The sequence below is a fragment of the Syngnathus leptorhynchus genome, chromosome 10 (genome assembly GCF_054491065.1).
Source record: "Syngnathus leptorhynchus isolate UIUO chromosome 10, UIUO_Slep, whole genome shotgun sequence".
Taxonomy (NCBI): domain Eukaryota; kingdom Metazoa; phylum Chordata; class Actinopteri; order Syngnathiformes; family Syngnathidae; genus Syngnathus; species Syngnathus leptorhynchus.
The window spans coordinates 13,141,561-13,152,633 of NC_141204.1; the positions used below are offsets into that span (position 1 = coordinate 13,141,561).

Sequence of the window (11,073 nt, forward strand, 5' to 3'; positions counted from 1 at the left end):
TCTGTCCAGGCCGTTCGCTGTTGATATTACTCATCTTCAGTGGCCACATGGCCCTTTGGTACAATGTGAAGTTGTAGCACCACAATTTTTGCTTTCCGGGTAGTTGGCTCTTGTGGATGATCGCCAGGCCTTCTGCGAGTTGTTTCTTCTTTGTTACATGATAAACAAGGTGCTGTAGGACAGCACTAACCTGGTTGCTGGTGGGGAAACCAGCTATGTATTCTCAGATTCCAAAGTTTTAATATAATTGTTAAGAAAATTCCATACAGTAGCCCAGCAATCAGGTATTGTGGCCGAGCGGTCTAAGGTACTGGATCTAAAGCTCCAGTCTCTACTGAGGTGTGGGTTTTAAATCCCCTCACAGCCACTTCTGCATCAATTCAGGTCTGGTCTCCTTGCCCAACTCCTGTCAGTGCACCTGTAAAGTATCAAGACCCTTCAAAGGTCTTTGCGAAATATAAATCTTTGCCTTTTATTCTAACCTGGAGTACCCATTTAATATGTAACTACACTGTGTGTTTGGGCTGAGAATGATGAAAGAAGGGACATATGCCTCATAAAGTGTATGCATTGAGGATGGGTCGACTTCCATGCAGCACAACCAACGTGTGGAAAATACAGGTGCGACATTTCTTCTCAATAGAACGACTTGAAAGAGGGTCAAAAACTTTCCAAAGGACACAAGTTACGAATAGCAGAGGATGGTTTTGATCCATCAACCTCTGGGTTATGGGCCCAGCACGCTCCCGCTGCGCCACTTTGCTGCTCGCTGCTGGTAGTTCATGATGTCCTGTAATCGGCAAACAATCATTCGGTTCCAACTTGCAACTGGATTTTGATTGTCACTCATATTGTTTGGCCTCTGCTGTGTACAGGCTTCATTACATTATGAAAAAAGCTCAGTCGGGCAGCACTAACCTGGATGCTGGAGGAGAAACCAGCTTTTCCGCCTGCATGTTTTAATAGAATTGTCAACAAAATTCAATGTCATAATGACAAGTGGTAGGTAGTGTGGCTGAGCAGTCTAAGGTGCTAGATTAAGGCTCCAGTCTCTCCTGAGGTGTGTGTTCAAATCCCACCACTGCCACTTCTGCATCACTTCTGGCCCAACTCTTTTTGGTGCAGCCATTGAGTACATATGATGACCCTGGAAAGTTCTTTGCGATTTATCAATCTTTGCCTTTCAGGTTCATCGGGACGACTCTTTTAATAGGTACCTACATTGTGTATTTGGATAGAGACTGCTGAAAGGATACACATATATGCCTCGTGAATAAACAAGTCAGCAGAAAGGTTTGCCGATTTATTAGTGCCCAGAAGAGCAGCACTCTGTTCCGTACTGTAACCGTCTGTGAGAATGGGTAGACAGGGAAGCCTGTAAGCGAGTCCGTCACTCATATATTCCATGGCTTCTTGGCCCTAAGGCTAAGATCAATTGTAGTATCTGTTCTTAGCTAGCTCGTAAGGCAATCACCTCGACTGATTTGCAAGTTCTCAGCCATGGCAGTGAACTTGACTCAGTTAGTGGAGGAAGTAGTGACAGAGCATTGTGTTACAAATAACCTTATACTTTTGTTACAGAATCTGTTAGGGTTGAATAGATTAGGTTGATCATATTATGTTGGAATGTAATCAGTAATAATTAACCTAAGCTTGTCCTGTCTTAACAAAGTGCTAAGATCCTTTGCACTGATTGACCAATTGTAGAAGACGCAATCAAAGTTGTTCTGTCTACTCAACATCGTAAAACATCCCCCGCTATGATGTGATCAGAGGGCAGGTGTTTCACCCCCACCTTGGCCACCACACATGTAAATTGTCACCCCCACCCTTCTTCTCTCAATAAATACTGTCTTGCATGAATGCAACGGCAGACTTTGTTCGGACATTGCTGTGTCTACAGCAACGAACAAATTCTCCACTTGCAGAATTTGTTCGGACATTGTTGTATCTACAATGACGAACAAATTCTCCACGTGCAAGTGTTCAAAGGGCATACTGTCTCTTGTGTGGTTCTTGCTCAATAAGTTAGAGTCGGAACATCTCTAACATTTTGGTGCCGTGACCCGGATCCAACATACCCACTGCTGATCGACGGAGGACGACGTGCTGCATTGTCGACAAGCCAGCGTCCATTAGGAGGACCTGGTAAAGAAAAGACCTGGCAAGTAAATTCTTCGCTGGGCCAGCATCTAAGGTCTGCCTTCGTCGAACAACAGTGGATTGACGGAATCCGGCAGTGCAACGAACCAGGGGACAAGTAAGTTAAAGCCCTAAAAATTGTGTGATTGTGTTGTTGTGAAAGGGGTTAAAAGAAAAAAAAAAAAAAAAAAAATTTTTTAAAGGTGCACAAGATATACGGCTTTGGTTTGTCCGAGCTATGAGATACGGCTTTGGTTTGTCCGAGCTATGAGATACGGCTTTGGTTTGTCCGAGCTATGAGATACGGCTTTGGTTTGTCCGAGCTATGAGATACGGCTCTGGTTTGTCCGAGCTATGAGATACGGCTTTGGTTTGTCCGAGCTATGAGATACGGCTTTGGTTTGTCCGAGCTATGAAGTTTACGGCTTTGGTTTGTCCGAGCTATGAGATACGGCTTTGGTTTGTCCGAGCTATGAGATACGGCTTTGGTTTGTCCGAGCTATGAGATACGGCTTTGGTTTGTCCGAGCTATGAAGTTTACGGTTTGGTTTATCCGAGCTATGAGATACGGCTTTGGTTTGTCCGAGCTAAGAAACAGCTGGGGTTCTCGCCCCAGGGGAAGGAACAGGCTAAGAAAAAAAACAGAGCTTCTTTTTCTTAATTGAAGAAGGGCATAGATTCTTTTTTTGGTCTGTTTTTCCGAGCTGTTTGCATGAAAGTTGTGTGATTGAGAGTGTGAATGGTAGTATAAATTAAAAAAAAAAAAAAAAAAAAAAACAGGACTAGCAAAAACCAACGGTAATACATAGGCTAGTAATTTTGTTGAAGGGTAAATTTAATCCTGCATTGAGGCCTTGCAAGACTCCTGTTTTTCCGGTCCAAAGGGACCAATAAAATTGATTGGCGAATCTGCACCTAATGTGCTTGACCCACACACGCTTCTAAACACTTTTTAAGGCAGCAGCAATTGCGACACATGGGCCTTGCCATGTGTCGACAGGAGGGATGAGGTCAATTCATGGTCAATTCACTACCTTTGGTTCAGATGCTTACTTAAAAAAAAAAAAGGTCAATTCACTACCTTTGGTTCAGATGCTTACTTAATTTTTTTTTGTAAAGCATGTCCTGTTTGTGTAAAACATAATCCACAAGGAAACATGAGACCTAAGAGAGGCTCATTTCCAAAACCATCTTACCCATTCCAAATCATGCACATGGATTTTATTGGACTCACAGAAAAGAACCTGTGATCAAACTCTTTTGGATTAATGTCAACGCAACTGTTAAAGGACGAACGTTGCCGCAAGTGGCCTACACAGAGAGACCAGCTGAAGTGAACTATACATGTTACATCCAAGGAAACAAGACCCACAAATGCATCAACGACGACTGCTCTCCAGGAGGACACTGGATGGGAGCTTTGGATGTCACTGCTAAGTGTCAGGATGAGAGAACCATTTCAAGTGGTTGTCCGATGCTGCCCGCCAACTGGACAAGTGTGTGCACCAGTGTGGGTGACAGACCACACCTACAGGATACAACATCATCAGCTGACGACAGCACGCAACTCTTCTGCACGTCGACGCAGGACTGTTGTGACCTTTGACTCTCATGATCCTGTCTGGGGATGGTTCTGGACTTGATGACTGCAACACGACGGTTCCAGCAAGGAAGCAGATCCACCATCGACAGCGTCCCCGCCCCCAATTCAAATAGAGGCAGAATAATCCTCTTCCCCCTTGGTGGCCAGGTAGTCTACCCTGGCCACTGAAGACGACAACCACACGGCAGACACTTCCAGGTTCTCCCCCGACGAAGCAGTGCTGCAGAGGGGGTGAGAATTGTGCTCACCCTCCAACAGTGGGCGTGCCAAGCCCCCGACGGCTGAACAATCACGAGCAATTTTTGTCTTGACTGTTGTTATTGGTAACATTCTGGTCGCCTAAGGCAGAGGGACCGTGTGAGACTTTTCCTGCATTATAACATCTTGCCGCAGGTTTTTCACTCACACACTAAAATTGATCTACGTAGATTGCAATGAGGCTGTTTAGCCGTACATGTCTTACAGACACTTAATGATTTGGCCATCGAAAATGCTTCGCAAGTGATGGGTGCAATGATACGCTGTTTCTGTGTTTTTTTTTTTTTTTTTTTTTTTTCCTGACAACATCATATGATAAACAGGAGGGATATGTTAGGGTTGAATAGATTAGGTTGATCATATTATGTTGGAATGTAATCAGTAATAATTAACCTAAGCTTGTCCTGTCTTAACAAAGTGCTAAGATCCTTTGCACTGATTGACCAATTGTAGAAGACGCAATCAAAGTTGTTCTGTCTACTCAACATCGTAAAACATCCCCCGCTATGATGTGATCAGAGGCCAGGTGTTTCACCCCCACCTTGGCCACCACACATGTAAATTGTCACCCCCACCCTTCTTCTCTCAATAAATACTGTCTTGCATGAATGCAACGGCAGACTTTGTTCGGACATTGCTGTGTCTACAGCAACGAACAAATTCTCCACTTGCAGAATTTGTTCGGACATTGTTGTATCTACAATGACGAACAAATTCTCCACGTGCAAGTGTTCAAAGGGCATACTGTCTCTTGTGTGGTTCTTGCTCAATAAGTTAGAGTCGGAACATCTCTAACAGAATCTACTATGGTAAATTACTTTAATTGACTTTGCATTATTTTGTAGTTGTTTGGTATTCTTTGTGTTTCTTTCCTTTAATCTAAATCTCTTTAAGTGGTGCTTCCGCTATGGTAGCTCCCCATGCTGCCATGCGGAGGAACCATAGTGTACGCTTTACTTTTAAGGAAATGAATGGTGAGCCGCTGGTAATGTCAAGGTTAAACTTTTCCAGAAAGCTAATCCAACAAACCCTGAAATTTTACGCAGATGATTTGAACTGCATTATAACGTTGCCTTTTAGCAAAGGCTTTGATGTGAGCTTTTGCTCTGCGGCAAACCTCCGTGAGTTTTGGAATGGGTATAAAAATGTTAAATCCCTGTTCTCTTTGTTCAATGTAGAAAAGCTGACCGACAATGCTGCGAAAATGGTTATTGTCAGAATGTTTAATGAGACAGTGAATACAGAGGACATTTGTTATTTTCTGGGAAGATATTGCACGGTTAAAGGCCAGGCTATGACAGTGAGCAGTGATGGGTCCTGTAACATCGATGCGTCGGCGCATGTGTCGAGCTCATAGAGCGAAGCCCTGTGTCGGTCCGCGTATCGCTTTAAACAAGTCACGTGACCGAACGAGCAGCAGTATAGTCTGTCAAGGAAGCGTGCCAAAGCTCTGTTAAAGGAAGCGCATTGTCAACGGGATGGATCTGCTAAAAAAATATCTGATCTTTTGCGGTTCATCCTTGAAGATATCAAGAATTCTGGAGCAGCCCCAAGCCAGATACTGGGACAATAAAAAGACATTGTACTCCAGCCTCATCTGTGCCGTGTGAGTGGGTGTTTTCAAAGGCGGGAAATTCTGTCCAAAAAGCGCAACAGGCTCAATTTCAAAACATTTGAAAAACTTATTGTTTTAAATAAAACTGTGTAAAAAACAAATCCCAGTGCACTAGCATCCTCTTTCACAACACGTTCACTTAGATTTTCATGTTATGATACATGTTCACATTATTGATTGAATGTAATTAAAAAAATAAAATATATTTTCAATTTAAATGAATATGTGAAAGAATACAATATAAAATATAATTACTTAAATTAATGAATGTATGTACTAAGTCATCAAATCAGTGTGAGTCGAGTCTGCCAACAACGTTGCCTGTAGTAATTTTAAGGTCTACTGGGTGTCAGCAGTGAGCGACACAGTATCGACACAGTGTCAATACAGTTTGGTAATGTGTCTAAACGATAAACGAGGCCTCATGGACCCATCACTAACGGTGAAAGATGAAGATGGCATCTGGAATTGTTCCTGGCGGGCCCCCATTCAACAATGGGAGGACCCTCAGGGGTTCCAGGGCCTCAAAAGTCTCCCATCAATGATAGTTTTGGGAGAAAACCAAGGCTACATAGATTATCAGGGCCAACCCAAGCTCTGCCGCAAGTGTGGACAGCATGGGGACTTTACAGAAGCGTGAGTAAATAATATCCCGGAAATGTAGAGTAATTGGTCACACTTTTGAAGAGTGTACCAATGGCAGAAGGTGCAATCTCTGTCAAGAACCTGATCATCTCTACAGAAAGTGCCCAAAGTCTTTTGCCAACTGAAGGCCGGGAGAGAATTGATAGGTGAAGGAAAATGAAGCTAACAAGCATTGTGGAAATTCAAATTTCCCTCCAAGGCCTCTAATTGGTGAGGAGGAAACAGGTGATGAGGTAACAGGTGATGAGAGAACAGGTAATGAGGGAACAGATGAGGAGAGGGAAGGGACGTGTGTCACCCCCACCAACAGAGAACGCAAAGGAAATCGATAGAGTAGAAGAAATGCCTACAAGTAGTGGAGAGGAAACAATTGAGGAAAGGGGCATGTGGGAAGCAGACAAATGGAAAGTGACATGTCACAAAAAATAGCCATAGATGAGTTGAGTGCAGACACCCAGATTCATTGTGCGCAAAAAGCTAAACGACTCGCATCTGAACGGTCCTCTGAATCGCCGTCGACATCAGAAAATGAAAGACACATAGTACAAACAGTGTAGACAATCCAAAAAAGTGTGGAGAACAGGATGTTTTTGCACAGCAATGACTGAGACTCTAAGAGTGGTGTGAGTTCATCAGAGCAACAGCCTGGGGGAAGAAGCTGTCTCTGTGTCTACTGGTTTTGGCGTACAGAGCTCCATAACGCCGTCCGAAGGGGAGTAGTTCAAACAGACTGTAACCTGGTGAGAAGGGTCTGTTGAGATGTTGCTTGCACGTTTCGTGGTCCTGGACAGGTACAAGTCTTTGATAGATGGGAGGTTGATTCCAATTATCTTTTCTGCAGTCCTGATTGTCCGTTGCAGTCTGTGCTTGTCTTGTTTGGAGGGCGATCCAAACCAGACAGAGGTGCAGAGGACAGACTGGATGATGGCAGTGTAGAAGGTCTTCAGCAGCTCCCGCGGCAGGTTGAACCTCTTGAGCAGTCTCATGAGACCAAGATGGCGCCTCGGACGGCAGCCTCCATGGGTCGCTCTCTGCTTCTTTGTCTTATTTTGTGTGTTTTCTGTGTCCTAAGGCCTACAGGAGTGGCGACCGGGACCTGTTCAAGCAGACCAGAAACACATTGAACCGAGAGGTCAGGAAAGCCAGGAGGTGTTACGGGGAGTGCCTGGAGAGACACCTCTCTGCCAATCCTGATCCCCCAACAGTGTGGAAAGGTTTCCAGAGCATCACGTGCTTCAAGAAATGAACCCCCTGTCCTGTGGAGAGCCCAAGGCTTGCTAACCAGCTGATGGAGTTCTACTGCAGGTTTGATCGGTCCTCCCACACAACTGGACCTCCTGCAGCACAATCTACATACTCCCCTCCCAACCGCTCTTTCCACACCTCCGTCATCGCTGTCACCTACTCTCTCTCTTGCAGAGGCCGTGCCCGCACTCCAAATCCGTGAGGAGGAAGTGCGGCAGGTGTTCCGGAGACATAAGATCAGGAAGGCACCGGGCCCAGACGGCGTGTCACCCTCGTGCTTGAAAGCCTGTGCTGAGCAGCTGGCACCCACCTTTGCATGGATCTTCAATCGCTCCCTGGAGCTGTGTGAGGTGTTGTTGCGTGGGTTGTTGTTGCGTGGGTTGTTGTTGGCGTGGGTTGTTATTGGCGTGGGTTGTTGTTGGCGTGGGTTGTTGTTGTTGGGGTGGTGGTTGTTGGGATTAGGGTTGTTTTTTGGATTGTGGTTGGGGGGTTGATGTTATTGTGGTTGGTGTTGGGGAGGGTTGATGTTATTGGGGTTGTTTTTGGGGCTGTAGGGGGGGGGGTGTTGTTGGGGGGTTGTTGGTTGTTGTTGGGGGTGGTGTTGTTGGGGGGGTTGTTGGGGTTGGGGTTCTTGGGTTTGTTGTTGGGGGGGTTGCTTTTGGTGTTATTGGAGGGGTTGATGTTGGGGTTGTTGTTATTGTTGTTTGGGTTAGGGTTGTTGTTGGGGTTGTTGTTGTAGTTTGGGTTAGGGTTGTTGGGGTTGTTGTTGGGGTTTTTGTTGTTGGGTTTGGGGTTGTTGTTGTTGGGGGTTTTGTTGTTGGGTTTGGGGTTGTTGTTGTTGTTGTTGGGGGGTTTATGTTATTGGGGCTGTGGTTGTTGTTGTCAGGGGGTTGATGTTGTGGTTGTTGTTGGGGGGGGGATGATGTTGGAGTTGTTGTTGGGGGGTTGATGTTGTTGGGGTTGTTGTGTTTGGGGTTGTTGTTGGGACTTGATGTTGGGGTTGTTGGGGGGTTGATGTTATTGGGGTTGTAGTTATTGTTGTCGGGGGGGTTGATGTTGTTGGGGTTGTTGTTGGGCGGGAATGATGTTGGAGTTGTTGTTGGGGTTGTTGTTGTTGGGGGGGTGATGTTGTTGGGGTTGTTGTCTGTGGCTTGGTTGTGCAGCTTTAGGCATCTCGGACCACTGTCTAGTTCATCTGGTCCCGGCCTACAGGTAGAAACTAAAATCTTCTAAGCCTGTAGTGAGGACTGTGAGGAAGTGGACAGTGGAGTCAAGGCAGGACCTTCAAGCCAGCTTTGACTGCACGGATTGGGGAGTTTTCAAAGCTGCAACTTCAGACCTGCATGAACTCACTGTCAGATCATACATCTGTTTTTGTGAGGATCTGTCTGTGCAGATTAAGACCTTCTGCACGTACAACAACGACAAACCTTGGGTTACACCGAACCTCTGGAGGCTGCGCAAAGCCAATTAGGAGGTCTACAAGAGCGGTACCGGGACCTGTTCAAGCAGACCAGAAACACTGAACCGAGAGGTCAGGAAAGCCAGGAGGTGTTACGGGGAGAGCCTGGAGAGACACCTCTCTGCCAATCCTGATCCCTCAACAGTGTGGAAAGGTTTGCAGAGCATCACGCGCTTCAAGAAACGAACACCCCGTCCTGTGGAGAGCCCAAGGCTTGCTAACCAGTTGAACAGGTTCTACTGCAGGTTTGATCGGTCCTCCCACACAACTTGACCTCCTGCAGCACAATCTACATGCTCCCTTCCCCTCACAACTGCTCTGTCCACACCTCCGTCCACACCTCCGTCACCTACTCTCTCTCTCTCTCTTGCAGAGACCGTGCCCACACTCCAGATCCGTGAGGAGGAAGTGCGCCAGGTGTTCCGGAGACAAAAGATCAGGAAGGCGCCGGGCCCAGACGGCGTGTCACCCTCCTGCTTGAAAGCCTGTGCTGAGAAGCTGGCACCCACCTTTGCACGGATCTTCAACCGCTCCCTGGAGCTATGTGAGATGCCCTCGTGCTTCAAGAGCTCCATCATCGTACCGGTGGCCAAGAAGCCCGCCATCACAGGTTTGAATGACTACAGACCTGTCGCTCTGACATCTGTGGTCATGAAATCTTTCGGGAGGTTGTTGTTGGGGGGGGTTGTTGTTTTTGGGGTTGTTGTTGGGGGGGTTGATGTTGTTGCGGGGGTTGTTGTTGGGGTGGTGGTGGTTGTTGTTGCAGGGGTTGTTGTTGGGGTGGTGGTTGTTGGGGTTAGGGTTGTTGCTGCAGTTGTTGTTGGGGGGGTTGATGTTATTGGGGTTGTTTTGGGGGTTGCTGGGGGGGTTGTTGGGGGCGTTGGGGTTGTTGTTGTTGTTGGGGGGGTTGGGGTTGTTGTTGTTGTTGGGGGAGTTGGGGTTGTTGTTGTTGTTGGGGGGGTTCGGGTTGTTGTTGTTGTTGGGGGGGGGGGGTTGGGGTTGTTGTTGTTGTGGGGGTTGGGGTTGTTGTTGTTGTGGGGGTTGGGGTTGTTGTTGTGGGGGTTGGGGTTGTTGTTGTGGGGGTTGGGGTTGTTGTTGGGGGGGATGTTGGGGTCGTTTGGGGGGGTTGTCGTTGGGTTTGGGGTTGTTGGTTTTGTTGTTGATGTTGTTGGGGGGTTGATGTTTTTGGGGGGAATGTTGAGGTTGTTGTTGGGGTTGTTGTTGGGGGGGTGGTTGTTGTTGGGGTTGATGTTGGGGGGGTGGTTGTTGTTGGGGGCGTGGTTGTCGTTGGGGGGGTGGTTGTTGTTGGGGGAGGTGGTTGTTGTTGGGGGAATGATGTTGGGGTTGTTGTGGTGGTTGTTGTTGGGGGGGGTGGTTGTTGTTGGGGGGGTGGTTGTTGTTGGGGGGGGGTTGTTGTTGGGGGAATGATGTTGGGGTTGTTGTGGTGGTTGTTGTTGGGGGGGTTGATGTTGGGGTTGTTGTCTGTTGCTCGTGCAGCTTTAGGCCTGTCGGACCACTGTCTAGTTCATCTGGTCCTGGCCTACAGGTAGAAATTAAAAACGTATGAGCCTGTAGTGAGGACTGTGAGGAAGTGGACAATGGAGTCAAGGCTGGACCTTCAAGCCTGCTTTGACTGCACCGATTGGGGAGTTTTCAAAGCTGCAACTTCAGACCTGCATGAACTAGCTGACACTGCCACATCATACATCTGTTTATGTGAGGATCTGTGTGTGCAGACTAAGACCTTCTGCACGTACAACAACGACAAATCTTGGTTTACACCGAACCTCTGGAGGCTGCGGAAAGCCACGGAGGATGCCTACAAGGGCGGCGACCGGGACATGTTCAAGCAGACCAGAGACACTGAACTGAGAGGTGAGGAAAACCAGGAGGTGTTACGGGGAGAGCCTGGAGAGACACCTCTCTGCCAATCCTGATCCCTCAACAGTGTGGAAAGGTTTGCAGAGCATCACACGCTTCAAGAAATGAACCCCCCGTCCTGTGGAGAGCCCAAGGCTTACTAACCAGCTGAACAGGTTCTACTGATACTGCAGGTTTGATCGGTCATCCCACACAACTTGACCTCCTGCAGCACAATCTACA

General features: G+C 47.1%; 1 pseudogene; it reads right to left on the bottom strand.

Moving 5' to 3' along the window:
- The window catches only part of LOC147050550 (uncharacterized), a 1,976-nt pseudogene extending 474 nt beyond the window's left edge, over positions 1 to 1,502 (bottom strand).
- Between the last annotated feature and the right edge of the window lie 9,571 nt (positions 1,503 to 11,073).